General features: G+C 43.4%; 1 protein-coding gene across 8 annotated transcripts in view; it reads left to right on the top strand.

Moving 5' to 3' along the window:
* Positions 1-14,743: 14,743 nt before the first annotated feature.
* GPBP1 (GC-rich promoter binding protein 1) overlaps positions 14,744-18,589 on the top strand; it is a 96,287-nt gene continuing 92,441 nt past the window's right edge. For 2 of the 8 annotated variants that reach the window (XM_070586877.1, XM_070586874.1), the window contains exons 1-2: positions 14,766-15,303; positions 16,811-17,777. The gene's annotated coding sequence lies outside the window, so the exon portion shown is untranslated. Of the gene's footprint in view, positions 15,593-16,810; positions 17,778-18,589 lie in introns of all 8 variants that reach the window. The other 6 variants (XM_070586875.1, XM_008515887.2, XM_070586873.1 and 3 more) reach the window with 6 other exon arrangements.

The raw sequence follows: 18,589 nt of genomic DNA, 5'->3' as shown, positions 1-18,589 counted from the left end.
TAAATTAAAAAAATTAAAAAAAAATAAAATTATACTGGTTCTTTCTAGATGGAGGCAATGGCATGGAAATTTCACCGGAAGGAAGAGGGTTTCAAATCGTGGTTTGGCCACCTAGCTTGCAGCAGAAGAGACTGGAAGTTATGCTCCTGAGACAGGAACCCCACAGATGCAGAGGATCCCCTCCAGCCCCACCCGATCCTTGCTCACAGCAACACTGTCCTAATACAGGATAGAGACAGTTTGTGGTTTTTTGGCTTTAAAATACTACACCATTTTCTCGCTCCCCAAACCTCATCCCTTAGAGACCAGACTCAGCTGGATTGAGATCCCCCTGCTTGGCAGTAAAAACTTTCATTCAGCACTCCATCTTGGGTCTCTGTTATTTTCCCTCCTTAACAAGGTGCCAGGATGCATGCTGCTATAGAAAGTTGTGATTTTGGCAAGTGAGAGAGGAAAGGAAATGGAAGGATTATATAAATTTAATTGACTCACTGAGGTAGGAGCTAAGTTTTCCTTTTCTTTTCTTTTCTTTTTTATTTTTGAGGAAGATTAGCCCTGAGCTAACATCCGTGCCCATCTTCCTTTATTTTATATGTGGGACACCTGCTACAGCATGGCTTGACAAGCAGTGCATAGATTCCCACCTGGGATCCAAACTGGTGAACCCCGGGCCGCTGAAGCAGAAGGTAGGAACTTAACTGCTGTGGCACCGGGCCAGCCCTGGAACTGAGCTTTTCAACTGGAGTGATGGGTGGGTTAGAAGGCTTAAAGAAGGGGCTGGCCCAGTGGCACAGCGGTTAAGTGTGCATGTCCCGCTTCTCTGTGGCCCGGGGTTCACCGGTTGGGAACCTGGGTGCGGACATGGCACCACTTGGCAAAAGCCATGCTGTGGTAGGCATCCCACGTATAAAGTAGAAGGCGATGGGCATGGATGTCAGCTCAGGGCCAGTCTTCCTCAGCAAAAAGAGGAGGATTGGCAGTAGTTAGCTCAGGGCTAATCTTCCTCAAGGGAAAAAAAGAAGGCTTAAAGAAAGGGGTAAGGATTGAGGATTAGTCTGAGGCAAATGGGAGGAGCTAACCTGAGAAAAGTACACAGATCCATGAAAACTGAAATTGGAGACTTGTACATTTGTAATAGGGCCAATCAGCATGGTTCTGGGATTTTGTACAGGAGAGTCTCCCAAACATAGAGAGAATCCTCTGAAAAGAAAATCACTACAAAGGAATGGCTGAGAACATGAGTGACTTGGGGAGTTTTAGAGCATCCAAAATTCCATCAAGATTTGAGTTTATTAGATAATCAGATCTGTGATCTCCTTCTTAAAAAAAATACTGTGAGGAGATTTCTCTTTAACCCAGTAATCCCCGTTAAAGGAAGAAACATTGGAGGGAGATGTAGGCAGGAACGAGAAGACCTGAGGGAGAAGTAGGAGTGGATGACCTTCACCATTTCTGCCGGGTGCCATGTCCACACCCGAGATCCGAACCGGCCAACCCCAGGCCGCCGATGTGGAACATGTGCACTTAACCACTGCGCCACACGGCTGGCCCCTGTGAGGGTACTTTTGATTGTTACAAAGACAGCATTTAGTACAGTGAGCCTAAATTTAATCAACCTAATTGCTTTTAAAAAATAAACACTGGGGCCGGCCGATGGCGCAGCGGTTAAGTGCTCATGTTCGGCTTCTCGGAGGCCCGGAGGTTCGCCGGTTCGGATCCCGGATGCAGACATGGCACTGCTTGGTAAGCCATGCTGTGGTAGGCGTCCCACATATAAAGTAGAGGAAGATGGGCATGGATGTTAGCTCAGGGCTAATCTTCCTTAAAAAAATAAATAAATAAAAAATAAACACTAAGTATTTCTTGCTTGGCTTTAATGTACATTGAATTTTCTAGGAATGCAACTACTGAATAAACTGAAGGAAACTTGTATTTCCTTTTGTGGAAAACTTTACCAAGAAACATTCAGAACTCTAGAAAATAATATACTAGTAATATGTCACCTAATATTATTTAAATCAATATAGCACACTTGTCTTAGTCTGCATTTGTAGCTTTTGCCATCAGTGATTCCTTATATGGGAACTGTTAAAAGATAAACTGAGGCATATCAAAAATTTTAAATTGACAGCATCCAATCTAGCAGATAGAAAGGAGCTCCAAAGAGCTGTACAAAATGAAAGACTTTGTAGCCAGAGGGAGCAGGAACAAGGAAGTAATACTAGGCAAAAAAGCGGGTTGGCTATTGCAAGGTTACCTTCCTAAGGGGAGGGCAGGGGTCTCCCAAGCAGGTTACCTAACCAGTGCTGACCAGGCGATTCCTGACTGACTGGTTTAAGATTCCCTTTCTGGAAGAGCCAAAACTATAATAAAGTTAAGTCTTGGTTTGGTGAAATGGGGCTTAGCAGAAACAACTCCATTTTGGGCCCGTTGTCTAGTTTTTTAACAGTCCAGACATACGACTATCTCATTATGCATTCTAATGAAACTGTGAGTAAGCATTTACGCATTGAACTGTGTGATTTATTATAAATTACTTCCAGTTTATCATAGTAAAGAGCAACACAAAATATTTATTATTAAAAAAGGGAGGAGGGTGTAGACATGTAGACCCACCCACCTACAGTAAGAGCTGTTCACTTTGGGATCAATAGACCCCTTTCAGAACATGATGAAAACCAGGAGACTGCCCATCTACACAAAAGCATAAACATGTGCGTAAGCACCCTGTGCTTTAGTACGTGCAAATGGGATCATTCTCGGGGGTTATTTGGAAGCCGATGTAAGAGAGGAGGGTGAATACTTGAATAAATAAGCTAGACTTCGCAGGGTGCAAACAGAAAACAACCTTATTCCTTCCCAGTCTTGTGCATTTAAACCCTCCCTCCTGAATGTTCCTGTCTGTCTCAGGACAAAATCTTGGGCATACTCCATAGTATTTTTACTGTCGCTTTCAGTTAATAAAAAGACCAGTCCAGTCCAATAATCTATAATCCCAGCTCTCTCCAGTTCAAGTTCTCCACCCCCTCAGGCTGTAATCTTTCAGGTTTTAAAGCTTTGTTGGAGAGAGGGGTGTGGTCTTCCCTGTTTCTACTCCCCTGCCCCCAGTTTCAAGGTTACATTGCCTCCTCATGTTTTATTGAGAGGGGGTTGGGGGAGGAGACAGAGATAAGGAGCAGACAGGTCTTACACAGTCGTAATCTGGTATTGGTGCCCTCTGGATGGACGGATTCCAAGCGCTGACTCTCTCTCACAGAGTGCTTTTCTAGATACTCAGTAAATCCTCCCACGTGGATAATGTCTAACCTTAAAAACTGTAGTTTAGGCTCCTACTGGCTCCTCTAGACGGCCACGTGTGATCCTCCCTTGGCCCCTGGTTTTAACAAAGATTCTCTCTTTGACCAAACTCTAGCCAGGCACCTCTGAGCTCTCTTACAAGGCCTCAGCCTTGGTCAATAAAGATTCAAACAAATACTGACATAGTTTCTAACAGCTCAAGGCTGCATCCCTAGGATGACCTTCGCCCCCCTTAAAGTACTTGCTTAAGAAAACTCAATGCTGCCAAAAGAATTGACTGTTTGTTCCACCCAACACCTGAAGATAGAGCCATCTCCCAGTCTCTGTGGGAGGGTGGAAGTCTAACTCTGATAAGGACCAGTCAACAAACATAGATGGGTGTCACACAGACCAACACCCCCTCCAGCTTTTTATAATTTTTCACTTCCCTCACTCTACTAAGACCTGCTTTCCTCCCTCCTCATTCGCCCTTCAAAATACCCAGTCACCTCTGTACAAATTGAAGTCGAGTTCAGTTCACACTAGACTCTTTTCCCTATTGCAATAGTATATTAGTGATTATAGTCTGTCCTTACCACTGCAACTAGTCTGGCTTTGCTTATCTTTGGTAGTTTCCAGTGACCCACCTCTCTGTTGGAGTCACCACAGCCTTCCAGGTGGTCTTCTGGGTGAAGTCTAGTTCCCTTCACTGAAGCCACATCTGGCTCATGGGTAACTCAGCATTCTCTACCTCGCCACAGTTCAAGCGCAGGCCGTTCCCAACACAGTCCTCTTGCTTAGGTCTGTGGTCAGAAAACTAGAGACTTGAGACTTTCAGGACTGAGTCAGGTGTCCTATGTCTTCCAAGCTTCTGTCTTCATTGGCTCAAGGATGGCCTAAGCACTCTCCTCCCTTTGTCCATTGCCCAGGGCATTTGGGTAATGGGGAGAACCTGACCACGATAATAGAATGGATTTTTTTTTTAAGCTTGGCACTTGAGCTAACATCTGTTGCCAATCTTTTTTTCTTCCTCTTCTCCCCAAAGCCCCCCAGTACATAACTGTATATTCTAGTTGTGGGTGGTTCTAGTCCTGCTGTGTGGGACACCACCTCAACATGGCTTGATGAGCAGTGCTAGGTCTGTGCCCAGGATCCAAACCGGCGAAACCCCAGGCTGCCAAAGTAGAGAGCGCGAACTTAACCACTCGGCCACGGGACCGGCCCCATAGTGGATGCTTGATATTCATTTCTCTTCCCTTCTCACAATCAAATTTTCAGTTTTATAAATGTAGATGGATTCATAAGTAGCTTACTCCTTGTTACAACCTCAGCATTTAGCTCAGTGCCTAGGTTAGAGTAGGCTTTATATAACTATTTTTTTAATGGATGAATGATTATGTCATTGGTAAATAAATTTTCTGCATGTAAGTTAAAGCAAAGAACAAACAAAATTCTAAGTCAGGTTATTTTCCTGCTTTGGTTTTCTTTCTCTTATCCAATTTTATTTTCTCATTCCAATTCTACTTTTCTCTCACTCTGAGTCACCAACATTTTTCCTGCAAAGTGATTGCCTTCCTTCACCTATTCGTTTTACACTTCCAGAAGTTTGGCTGAATTCATCCTTTTCAGTAGAAGAGAATGCTAACTGTAAAGAGACTTCGCAGAGTCTGTCTCAGATCCCTTTTCATTCTGCTGAAGTGAAAAGAGCTTCTGCCCTGGATGAAAGAGGAAAATTGGATAGGATAAATTGCTTCCTTTTCAATTTATTTTCCACAAAAGGGATCCTGTTTTAAAGGGAAACTTATTTATAGACAGAATAAGTGAGTTTGATTCTTCTTTGGGCTAGGTATAGTGTTGACACAGAGAGAAAAACACCAGAATTGTTATCACTTACCCCATTGGTTGTATCAGACAGCCAGTTCCTTTACCAGAAACTGAAGGTCTTTCACAATTGACTTTGGATATCATGGATGAAAGAAAACATTGCACAGTATCAGTCACCTTATAGAACAAAGACCTGAATTCATAGGTACTCCTCAGACTGAAAGTGACAGAAACCTAATATAAACTAGTAAAGCAATAAAGGGAATTTATTTGCTTGCATTACTGTGAAGTCCAGAGATGATCATTCCTTCAGGAAGGACTAGACCCAAGGACTGAAAGAATGTTAGGGCTCTGATTATGTTTGTTTCTGAGAGCTACATGGTAGGCAGAGTGGAAAGTCCAGAGTTTTTCTACTGGAAATTCCAGATTTACACTCTGTCAGTTTTAGTAACCTCAACAGAAGGAGAATGCCTTCCCAATAGCATCAGTAGAAAAGTCTCAGAGAAGGTTCTGATTCGTCTAGCTTGAGTCAGCTGCCCCAAATCAACACTGTGGCCATGGAGTTAGTATTCCAATTATGCAGGTCTATGACACAAGTCCACACCTGGAACCGAGGGCTGGGGAGGGGAAATGGATAATGCGGTAGGGTCAGTCCCACTCATACTATACCGAATGGGTTCCCTCAAGAAACTGCCATTCTGGGGCCAGCCTGGTGGCATACTGTTAAGTTCCCTGATTTGGCATGTTCTGCTTCGGGGCCCATGGTTTGCCACTTCGTATCCCTACACACCACTTGGCAAGCCACGCTGTGGCAGGCGTCCCAGATATAAAGTAGAGGAGGGGGCTGGCCCTGTGGCCAAGTGGTTAAGTTCGCACGCTCCACTGCAGGCGGCCCAGTGTTTGGTCAGTTCAAATCCTGGGTGCGGACATGGCACCGCTCATCGAGCCATGCTGAGGTGGCGTCCAACATGCCACAACTAGAAGGACCCACAACTAAGAATATACAGCTTTGTACCAGGGGGCTTTGGGAAGAAAAAGGAAAAAAAAATGAAATCTTTAAAAAATAAATAAATAAAGTAGAGGAAGATGGACATGGATGTTAGCTCAGGGCCAGTCTTCCTCAGCAAAAAGAGGAGGATTGGCAGTAGCTCAGGGCTAAACTTCCTCAAAAAAAAAAAAAAAACAAGAAGGAAAAGACACAAATAAAATGCATGCAAAGTAACTCCAAGAGTGAAAAAGTATAGTTCTGACTGAGACAATCAGTAATTTTAGTTATCATTGGAGTCAGTGCTGGAGCTGACTGAGGTTAACACTGGGATATAGGGCTTATTATGGAAACTCAGAGCTGAGTTTTATTTCTCGTCTACTTGAGTTTATGCTTTGAGATTCGTACCCACCACATGTCCCAAACTGAACTCATGATTTCTGTCTTCCACCTAACTTGTTTCTCTGCTTCTGTTTTCTAACTCAGGGAATGCCACCAGCATCAACTCAACTGACCAAATTAGAAACCAGGTTTTTCTTGCCTTACCTTCACAAACATTTAAACACAACATTCTCTGTATCCACTCTTGAATCTGTTCATATCTTTCTCTGCCCATTCACTTATTGACTCATTCAATTTCTCAAGAAATAGAGTCCAGTGGGTGAGGCAGACATACATCAAACAGATAACCATGTAAATAACTTTAATTTGTAATTATGATCAGTGCTATAAGGGAGAGTACAGAGGGAGCTAGGGGGTCAGAGAAGGCGGTCTAAGGAGGTGACATTTAGGCTGAGACTTGAAAGCTTGTAATAACTGTTGGCAGAAAATGTGAGAGCACATGGGTTCCAGCTAGAAGGAATAGTTTGTGTGATGACTGTTCACACAATTGTGGTGTGTTAGAAGAATCACGGAGGAGAATCACAGTATGTAGGAGAAACCAAAAGATGGCCTCGGCAGTCTCAGCCACCATCATTCACCTGGATTACTGCGGTAGCCTTTTAGCTTTTCTCCTCCTGGAGTTTCATGTTTCTAATCTCTTCTCCAGAGGATCACAAGAAGACTCTTCTTTAAAGCATGAATCCAGTCATGTCTCTCTCTTGCTTAAAATAAAAGACGCTCCAAAGCCTTCAGGACAAACACCTAATCTCCCCAGCACAGGGGGAAAGCCCTTGGGCTTGGTCTCCACCTTGTTTTCTAGCCATTTCTTATGGTTCCCAGCAGCATGTGTGGTGGCAGTGGCTTCCTTTCACATCTTTGGAAATGACTTGCTCTGGCATATTTTCATCCTTGCACCTCTGTTTGGGCAACAGCTTCTAACTGGAAGGCCCTTTCCTCCTGGAATTCTTTTTTTGGGGGGGCTTTTTTTTTGGAGGAAGATTAGCCTTGAGCTAACATCTGCCACCAATCCAATCCAAGCGGTATGTATGTCCATACCCAGGATCCGAACCGGCGAACCTTGGTCTGCCGAAGCAGAACCTGCAAACTTAACCACTGTGCCACCAGGCTGGCCCCCTCCTGTTCAACTGTTTTTCCTGTTCGACTCGCCAGATTGTGTTTTAAAGGCTTCTTGGAAAGCCACCTCATAGCACTCTGTGCATGACTCTAACATAGCACTTGACACAAAGTCTCAAAATTCATTCATTTGATAAATATTAATATTGAGTGGTTACTACTACTTTGCCCTGTTCTAGACACTGGAGGATATAGCAGTGAACAAAATAGATATTATGTTAGCTTCCTCCCTTAGGCTCTAAGAATCTGGAGTATGGACTGTGTCTTAATCATTTCTATATCCTCAACAGATAGCACAGCAATAGGTCCTAATATAAAATGAATCTGAACTGCACTGAGCTAGGATTCAAGCCCAGGTCTGTCTAACGCCAAAACCCATGCTCCTCCTGCTTCTTTGTGGAATCCAGATTACTCTGAGTCTATGAAAGGAACAATAGTAGCACTGGTAAGAAAAATGGCAGCATGGTTCACATTGGATGCTCGATAAATCATGTTACTTTGCCAAATCTTCCTTTTAAACTACCATCCTTGACTCAATGATTTATCCACTGGCGTATTACTGACAAATAATAATGGCAAGTAATAGGATATATTGGAATATATGAGGAAGCCATTTGGTGTAAACCTAATTCGGTCTGACCTTGTCTTTCCAAAAGGGCCTGACCAAGGCCGTTGAGCGTGCATTGTATATCTGCTTTAGAGATTCCCTATGGCAAGAGCAAAAGGCCCTTGAGATAAAGGTGCAACTTCCCTCCCCCTCCCAACTTGGCCTCTCCTTAAGGATTAAGTATGTTTCCTTAGGCTAGAAACTGATTATTGCTGTGCTCACCTGTGACCGCCCAGCTCCAGACAATAGACTTGCCTCCTGTTACGCCCACCAAGATAGCAGACCCACTACCTGCTGTGTCCATCAAGCGCTGTGCCGACAGGGCAATCTTGTGACTATTGTGGGAAGGATATTTCAATCATATGTGAAACACCCTCTTTGAGGGTATATAACCACCCTGTGTACCCCCACTTCTTTGGAGTGCTCTGTTCCTTTGTGGAAAGACTCTCCCGGGTTATAATCCTAAGATTTAAGCTCAGAATAAACTCACCCAAATTTTCATTTATAGATTGGTTATGGATTATTTTCATCGACATTACCATAATTTTTTTACCACTTTCCTCTCCTTCCTTTCCAAACACACAAAACTCAGAAACATTCATTACCATATGGTTTATAGGAGGAAAAATTAGATACAACCTAAGTATCTTTCCATCAGGCACTGGTTAAATAAGATAAGGTAAATTCTTCCAATGGATTATTACACAATTCTTTTTTTTTTTTTTTTTGAGGAAGATTAGCCCTGAGCTAACTGCTGCTAATCCTCCTCTTTTTGCTGAGGAAGACTGGCCCTGAGCTAACATCTGTGCCCATCTTCCTCTGCTTTCTATGTGGGATGCCTATCACAGCATGGCTTGCCAAGTGGTGCCATGTCTGCACCCGGGATCCGAACCAGCGAACCCCGGGCCTTAGAAGTGGAACGTGTGCACTTAACCACTGCGCCAGCTGGCTGGCCCCTATCCACTCATATTTGTTGACCACCTTCTATGGGCTGAGCATTGTTTTAGGGGCAGAGGATGAATAGAACAGGGTCTCTGACCAGGGCATCATCGTCTAGAAAGGGGGACACAAAGGAGAACAGATAGTGATAAAAGGAAGTATAAATCCACATGAGAATCCAGAGAAGGAAGTTTGGAGCTTTACCTGATTTGTTGTTTACCTGAATGTTATTTGAACAGGGTCTCTAGAGATAAGAAATAAGAATTTGTGAGGTAGAGAGTGAGGAGAAGAGAGGTAATCTAGTTAAAGGGAATAACATTTGCACAGATTGTCCAAGAACAAGGGAAATTCTGAGAAGTGCAGGTAATGTGTGGCTAAAACAAAGACTAAAGATAGAGAAGTCACGAATTTGACAAATAATCGTGGCTGAAACTGCACTAGTTGCTCTGAATAAATATGAATAAGACATGGTCGATGTTTTCAAGGAAATTTGAGCCCAGTGGTAGAAACAGGTAAAAAAATTGGCAATTACAATCTAGTCTAGTAAGTGTAGGAGGAATGATAACGAAGGCCTTGGACACCTTTCCAGGAACAAGGCAGAGGCAGAAATGAGTAGATAATTAATCATAGAGGTAAACACAGGGTGGTACAACGGGAACACAAAAAAGGACACTCATGTAGTTTTGAAAGATTCAAGGTTTCCTACACAAATATTTTATTCTGCTCCTCAATTGTTGCAGATACTTGGCAATTATGTTTTAAACATTAATTATTATAAAATAGTATAGCAAGGAATAAAAAAATCCTAATTTCCTGATTTGATGAATATTAGAGTTATTCTTTATGCATTTTCTGTTTCTGTATAAATATACATACTTAAAAAAAGTAACAGATGATGAAACTCTATATGTTGTTTGCCACAATTAACGAAACATATTGAACATCTTTCCATGTCAGCATATATTGGTCTACTTTATTCTTTTTGTTTCTTTTAAAATAATTTCATAATAGTTTACAACATTGTGAACCTTCAGCTGTACATTATTTCCTGTCCATCTCCATGTAAGTGCTCCCTTCACCCCCTGTGCCCACTCTCCAGCCCTCTTCCCCTGGTAACCACTAAACTGTTCTCTTTGTCAGTGTGTTTGTTTATCGTCCACATATGAGTGAAATGGTGTTTGTCTTTCTCTGTCTGGCTTATTTTGCTTAACACAATACCCTCAAGGTCCATCCATGTTGTTGGGAATGGGAGGATTTTGTCTTCTTTTTTTTTTTTTTTGAGGAACATTAGCCCTCAGCTAACTACTGCCAATCCTCCTCTTTTGCTGAGGAAGACTGGCCCTGAGCTAACATCCATGCCCATTTTCCCCTACTTTATATGTGTCCGCACCTGGAATCCGAACTGGTGCACCCTGGGCCGCTGAGAAGCGGAACAAGACAACTTAACTGCTGCGCCACCAGGCACCAGGCTGGCCCCTTTGTCTTTTTTTTTGAGGAAGACTAGCCTTGAGCTAACATCTGCCAATCCTCCTCTTTTTGCTGAGGAAGACTGGCCCTGAGCTAACATCCATGCCCATCTTCCTCTACTTTCTATGTAGGACGCCTACCACAGCATGGCTTACCAAGTGGTGCCATTTCTGCGCCTGGGATATGAATGGGTGAACCACGGGCCGCTGAATCAGAATGTGTACACTTAACCAGCTGTGCCACAAGGCCAGCCCCCAATTTTGTCTTTTTTATGGCTGAGTAGTATTCCATTGTGTATATATACCACATCTTTATCTAATCGTCAGTTGATGGGCACTTGGGTTCCTTCCATGTCTTGGCTATACCTTATTCTTTTTTAACAGCTGTATAGTATTCTGTTATATGGATGTACCTTAATTTTTTAAGCAGTACTCAGTTGGTAGAAATTTAGGTTATTTAGTTTTCACTATTACAAATAACTTGGAAATGAATACCTTTGTTTATACATCATTGTATACTTGGGCTAACATTATTTTCGAGCAAGTTACTTAATTTCTTTGTGTTTAATACCTATCAAGTCATTGAGAGAATTGTCCAACTTTAATTCAAATTTCTTGCATAGAGCTTGGCTAAGAAAATGTTCTCTTAGGGTTCGGCCCTGTGGCTGCAGCGGTTAAGGTCACACATTCCGCTTTGGTGGCCTGGGGTTTACCAGTTTGCATTGCAGGTGCTGACCTACACACTGCTTGGCAAGCCGTTCTTTGGCAGGCATCCCACATAAAATAGAGGAAGATGGGCACAGATGTTAGCTTAGGGACAGTCTTCCTCAGCAAAAAAGAGGAGGATTGGCAGCAGATGTTAGCTCAGGGCCAATCTTCCTCCAAAAAGAAATGTTCTCTTACATTACTACAATGTTATGTTCATTAATAAATTAAAATAATCTATTATGTGATAAATCCTTTGTTTAGATTTTACTAAATTAATAAAATAATGAAAAACGTGACTGGTTGGAGACAGGTTCTTGTATTTAATTTTTTTTAAATAAACCTTTTTATTTATTTTTTTCTTCTTCTTTCCAAAGCCCCCAGTAAATAGCTGTACATTCTAGTTGCAGGTCTTCCCGGCTCTGCTATGTGGGATGTTGCCTCAGCATGGCCTGCTGAGCGGTGCTAGGTCTGTGCCCAGGATCAAAACCGGCAAAACCTTGGGCTGCCATAGTGGAGTGCATGAACTTAACCACTCAGCCATGGGGCCGGCCCCCTTGTATTTAATTTTTAGTTAGCTTTTTTTTTTTAATGATTAGAAAAGTAACCTAGGCCCTTAACAGGTATAAAGAATAAAATAAAGATCTTCTATTATTCTGCTGCCTAGAAATAAGCATTGTTAACATTTTTGTAACTATTCAGTCAGACTTTGTCCTTTGATGTACGCTTTTTTATTTGACAAAAAATGGGACATTATATAGACAGCTTTGTAACTTACCTTTTATTTTTCTTGATGGTATGTTGTGAACATCTTTTCATATGACCATTATTTTTATTTTTATTTATTTTTTTTGAGGAAGATTAGCCCTGAGCTAACATCTGCTGCCAATCCTCTTGTGTTTTTTTTTGCTGAGTAAGACTGGCCCTGAGCTAACATCCGTGCCCATCTTCCTCTACTTTATATGTGGTATGCCTGCTATAGCATGGCTTGCCAAGTGGTGCCATATCCGCACCGGGATCCGAACTGGTGAACCCTGGGCCACTGAAGGGGAAGGTGCAAACTTAACTGCTGCGCCACCGGGCCGGCCCCATCTATTATTTTTACAAAGAAGCCTTTTTTTTTTTTAAAGATTGGCACCTGAGCTAACAACAATTGCCAATCTTCTTTTTTTGTCTTCTTCTTCTCCCCAAAGTCCCCCAGTACATAGTTGTATATTCCAGCTGTGAGTGCCTCTAGTTGTGCTATGTGGGATGCCACCTCAGCATGGCCTGATAAGCGGTGCCATGTCTGCACCTAGGGTCTGAACTGAGGAAACCCTGGGCTGCCAGAGCAGAGTGGGTGAACTTAACCACTTGGCCATGGGGCTGGCCTCAAAGAAGCCATTTTTAACGGCTTCATATTCCATCTATGGATGTACCATAATTTACTCAACATCTTTATTTATAGGCATCTAGGTTGTTTCCATTTTTTTGTAGTTATAAGCAATTTATCAATGAATATCTTTATAAATTGTTGGATACCTTTCCTATCATTTTACTAAAATAAATTCTAAGATATAGAATAGCTGGGCAAAGGGTATCTTAAAGACTTTATCTTATGGAGTTCATAGTAGCTTACATCATTGTGAAACTTCAGTTGTATATTATTTCTTGTCCATCACCATGTACGTTTCCCTTCACCCCCTGTGCCTGCAAGACTTTTTTTTTAATAAAAGCAAAATTATCTTTCAGAAAGGCTGTACAGATCTTCATTTTTTTTTTTTAAGATTGACCCTGAGCTAGTCTGTTGACAATCTCTCTCCTTTTTTTTCTTCTTCTCCCCAAGGACCCCTGGTACATAGCTGCATATTCTAGATAGAGGTCCTTCTGGTTTTGCTAAAGTTGGATGCTGCCTCAGCATGGCTTGATGAGAGGTGCCAGGTCGGCGCCCAGGATCCAAGCCTGTGAAACCCTGGGCCATGGACATGGAGGGTGGGAGCTTAACCACTGGGCCACAAGCGGACCCCAAATTTTGATTGTTGACATGCTTAATGCAAATGCCTATTCCTTACCCCTTTGGTGAGGTTTTATTCTTTCTAAATGTTTGCCCATCTGTTAGGTGAAAAGTGGTATCTCACTGTTAGTTTCATTTTCATTTTTTTCTAATTTCTAGTGAGGTAGAACATCTTTTCATATCATTACTGACACATACATGACTAGCTTTTCATGCCCTTTGGCTTTTTAAGAGCTGGCATGGTTATCTTTTCCTTAAGGATTTGGAAGACCTCTTGATATACTTATTATGTAAATCAAATATTATTAGATATTAAGGATAGTAACCAAGTATATATAATGAAATATTAACTCGTTTGACAGACACTACAATTGTTTCTCTATTTCACTATTTGTTTTTCAACTTTACAATGTCTTTTGCCACATGAAAGGCACAATTTAAATTATCAATATTTTCAAGTTATCAACATTTTCCTTTGTTTCTTGAACTGACATCACGCTTAGAAATAGAAGCAAAAGCAGGTACTGTCTCAACACAGAAGTTACTTCTATGGAAGCAATTTAAGTCTGGTACAGGCAAGTCGCGGCAGCCAACTTGCATGTTGTGTAACCTGAAGCACGTTACTTAACCTGAACCAGTTTCCTCATCTGCGAAATGAAGAAAACAGCACTCACTTCAGAGGTTGATATAAAGATTAAAGTGCCTGGCACAAACAAGGCGTCCAGCAAGTGTTAATTCCTTTTCTTTGCACTCAGTGAGGCATTATTAATTGCCAAAAGTGTCCATAACCCCCATGAAGACTAAAATAAAAAGATTGGGAGGCGTAATTTTTGGTGCGTTTACATTCAAACATTCTTTCAGGGAGCTTTTAGAAGCAGCTCATTAAACTACAAACCCCACAATGCATATAAAAGAACCATAAAGTTTCTGTGTATGAAGCCTTTGTGGCTTGGAGGAGGGCAAAGAGCCAAGTACTTTTTATTTTCTGGATTTTCCCCTCCTTAAGACACCATCCCCCTACATTCCGCCTAAACACGTAAGGTGACTTTTCTTCCTCTTGGAAGGTTCACTTTACAGGTTTCAAACTGAGCCTTCGGTTATAAGGCGAAAAGGTATCGCAATTAGAGAACTGTGACTACCACAAACTTCATTACTATAAATTGCATGGGCTGTGTGGGACCGAGACACTGTTGAAATAATTCTCACCTACTGTGGATTTAGTAGAAAGAAAAAATGATAATCAGCACGATTACATCCAGCAGCCATTCTTACCCTTTGAGAACCTGGGGGTTAGTTCCCAACCAGCGAACGTTGCCCACTCAGCCACCCGCCTCCCGTATATATTATTTGGGGCCGACACACTCTCCTATTTGCATACGAAGCTGGATCCCTGGCTTCAGGGCGTCCAATTAGCCCGGCGCCAGCACGTCCGTAGCTCCGCCCGCGCAGGGCTGTGTACAGCCGAGCCTGTGTTCTCCCAGCCGCCCGGGCCGAGCGCGGTACCCGGCGAGCGGCGCGCGCCGCAGCTCATCCCAGCTTCGAGCCGGGGAAGACGCCGCGGCGCGCGCCACTCACCCGCGCGGCCGCCTCCAGGAGCAACATTCCCCTCTCGCCCTCCCGGCGGCCCCACCATCCCAGGTTCCGGGACGGCCCCGAGGGGTGGTGGGGGCCGGCGGGGAGAAGGGGCTCCTCGGGGAGCAGCGGGGAATTCCCCCTTCCACCGAACGTTCCCGATTGTTCACCGTCCCCACGTCAGCAGCAGGGGGTAATCCCCGACTCCAGCTGCTCCTGACGTCACCGCGCGGAGCCACCGCCCCCTGCCCGCCCCCGCCTCCGGGGCCTCCTCGAAGCCCCGCCCCAAGGCGTAGCCACGCCCTCTCTCCTACCCCCAGCCGCCCGACGTAGGGGGCGGAGCTTCTTTGGCTGGGGCGTAAGCGGTTGCTTGGGCCAGAAGGTTCTCTGGTGGAGAGGCTCCTGCTGCCCCGCCCAGTAGGTTCGTTCGCACCGCTTCTTCCACACCCTTTCTCCCTCCTCCTCCTCGCCCCGCCTATCCCCTCCCTTTCCTCAACCCCTCTAGTTCTTTCCCCGCCTCGCCACCTTCCACGATCTCGCGAGACTTGGCTCAGAACATTGCGGATCGGGTCGGCGCCATTTTGGGACTGAGACTGGTTGTGGGGGAGGGAAAAGCGGCAAAAGGGGATTATTCAAAGTACCGAAAACCTCCTCCCGGGATCGAGCGCAGTGGCACCCCCAGGCCAGGGGCACCTCTGGTGTGGCAGAAGGTAACAGCGGCCTCTGTGCTCCGCGCCGGAGTCCGAGGGAGGCGGGGGGCGCCCGTGTCGGCGTTGGGGTTTGAGGGGTCGGGAGCGGCGTTGGCGGCGCGAGGTGTGAGCCTGCCCGCGGACCGGGGTGGGGGGTCGGAGAGCAGGGAGACAGAGGGAAGGACGGCGCGGGCAGGCCGCTGTGGTGTTGCCTCGGCCCGGCCGAGCGGAGGCGGCGGTTGTGGGGAGGGGGTGCGTGGTTTCGCCTGGGCGGCCGGGGGGAGGTGTTTGGCGGCGGCTGGGAGCGGGGCCGCCGCTCTCCGGCTCTCTCTTCCTTCCCCCGGCTCCTCGCACACACCCGCCTCCTTTTGCACCGCGGCCTCTCGGAGGCTGAGGGAGGCGAGGCCGAGTTGTGGCCTTCGCTGGTTTCGTGAGCTGCGCGCCCGCTCTCCCCGCCTCTCGCCGGTCCGCGGCGCTGGCTGTGCGCGGAGTCGAGTGCTCCCTGGTCCCCGTGAGTCCTGTGGGGTCTGAGGGGACCTGTTCTGTTTGCGGAGAGAGCCCCTCTGGACGTGCTTCACGAGAAGGGCCGGCACCTTCCACCCCCTCAGTGTCGGGAGAAACCTGTTTTCTTAATTCAGGCAAATGGGAACCGACACCTTTATCCCACTGCTGCCCTCCGGAGCCGGGCAAGTCTCACCCTCCGGCGAGTTTAAGGAATGTTCTGGCCCCACTTCTCTTCCACCTACCTTTCCACCCTTCGTGGGGAGAATGTGGTGCTGCTTTTACACGTTCTAATTTGGAGAGAGCGTCATTTATTAATGCTTGTTGGCACCACAGCTGCCCATTCTTTCTCCTTTGGTACATTAAGTAGAAAATAGCCATCTCTTAAAAGATTGTGTGCCAGTTTCATAGTTTTAATATTTATTCGAAAGGTATGGGAAGGTTTGCTTATATAACCCACCTGTGTTGTATCTGCACCCCCTTCCCAGTTGAAATCAGTGTTTGCCCTCCACAGCATCATCTCCCACCTTTTTTTCTCTATCTACTCTGAAGTCCTTTTGAAACAGTAGACTTTTTGGGGTGCTTGTTTGGGCATAGCCTTTTTCCAGACCCTCGTAGGATTGTATAGAAGTGAATTTTTCTCCAGAGGTTGACTCTTTAAGATGGGGATTAATTTTTAGCTCAAAATTAAAACTCACTGTGTAATTTAAGTTTTTTTTTTTTTTATAACTTTTACAGGTGATTGAATTACTCAGATATGAAGATCATCTTCTAGGTTTTGTGTAAAAAGGCCCCGGATATTTCAAGTGGCCATTTTGGAATTACAATGTTTTTGGATAATTTTGCCCCAGAAGTTTATTAAAATTGGCAAGAATCATCTCTGAAGTGAATTGATAGTAGTGAACAGTTCTACAAGCTACTTACAAAGAGACCCAGGCATTTCTTCAGTATTTTGGTTCAAACGGATTATATAACTCAAAGTATTTCAGCTGGTATTTTTTGCCTTCCCCCCAACCCCCTCCCCGTTGTTGGTGTTCTTCAGCCAAAACTGTAAGATATGTTTGATTTGTGTACTGAGTAGTTTCAGCAGTTTCAAATTACTGTTTAAATATTGCTGAAGTTTCATGGCAGTTTATTTTTACCTTTATTGAAAGTTTTAGGAATTTTTGACCTCATCCCTTTTCATGTCACAATGGGACAGCTTTTCTAAATGAAGACACTGAAAGAATACAGAGTTTTTTTCCTTTAATCTTTTATTTACGTGGAAATTTAAGATGTTGCAGTTTCCCAGCAGCATGGTAGTATTGAGATAGCTATGTCTCTATATGCTGATGTTTAGGAATGCTCTTCAGATGTGAAATTTTCTTTTTGTTTTTGCTTTTTGCCTCATAAATTGGATATTTCATCTGGAGTGGATAAGTGCAACAGTGAAAGTACATGGAATAATAAAGAAGACTTTATAATCTCAAATCCAAGGAACTTGGCTAATTCTGGAGATAGCCATATGAAAACTTTAAAACAGAAGTATGGGTAGCTGACTTGAAGTAACTCTATGTCAAATAGTCGTAGGTTAAGTATCTTCAAAGAACTTGGATATTATTTCAGAGGATACAAAATAAAAAAACAAACTGGAAAACATAAAGGTTACGGAGAAAAACCCAACGCCTTCCTGTGCAGTCCTGTTGGAATTTGTAAGTACTATATGGTGAGCAAATCAAATGTTCATTTGCAAACTGTAATGAGAGTCAAGTTTATCCTGTGGTATAGCTTTTCAGTTTCTTGCAATAATATTCCTTGGCTTCGGTTTCCTGGACAGTCTGAAAATAACTATTATGTAAATTGAAATGCAGAAAATGTTAAGATTTAAGAATATTTCAGATCTAAGAGTCCACATTTTAAGTTTTTGTGCTCCTAAAGTAAAAAACAAAATCTGTGTGGTCAGTGTTCACCTTAGGCATATTGGATTCATAGATTGGTAGAAATGTAGGAGAAAACCCAACAAATGTTTCACGTCTCGATAGCTGGTTTACTTTCTAAATGTGAGTTTAGACTGTGTTCTAAATGCAGTTTAGTGTTCCCATTTCTAGTTAGGTAGTTCTTTAAAACAAATTATAGGCCTTGATTTTTAATCTGATATTTCATGAAGTAGTTTGTTTTAAGGCATAACTGTTCCTAACATTTTAATCCATGATAGAAATTAAACTTTTCAAACAATTTGTTGAAGTGGCTTTGCATTTTGAATTATTCCTTAAGATCTCAGTTCCAAGAGTCACGTCATTACTAGGAACAGAAACTAAGAGGAACTGAGCAAGATGGATTAAGAATCTTTAACTTAAAAAAATGAGTATACTTTTTTTCTCCTAGGAAGGTTATGCTGGCTTAAGTTTATACAGCTTTTTTAAAAAAGTTGTAAATATTAACTGTTGTGACAGAAATTCTTTTGACAAATGAGAGAATTATATTTTAATAATATTTTTATTTTTCAGATTGATGGTGTTTTTAATCACCATTAGTTAT

This window comes from Equus przewalskii, chromosome 20, assembly GCF_037783145.1.
Source record: "Equus przewalskii isolate Varuska chromosome 20, EquPr2, whole genome shotgun sequence".
In the NCBI taxonomy this organism is placed as follows: Eukaryota; Metazoa; Chordata; class Mammalia; order Perissodactyla; family Equidae; genus Equus; species Equus przewalskii.
This window is presented reverse-complemented; position numbering and strand designations above follow the sequence as displayed.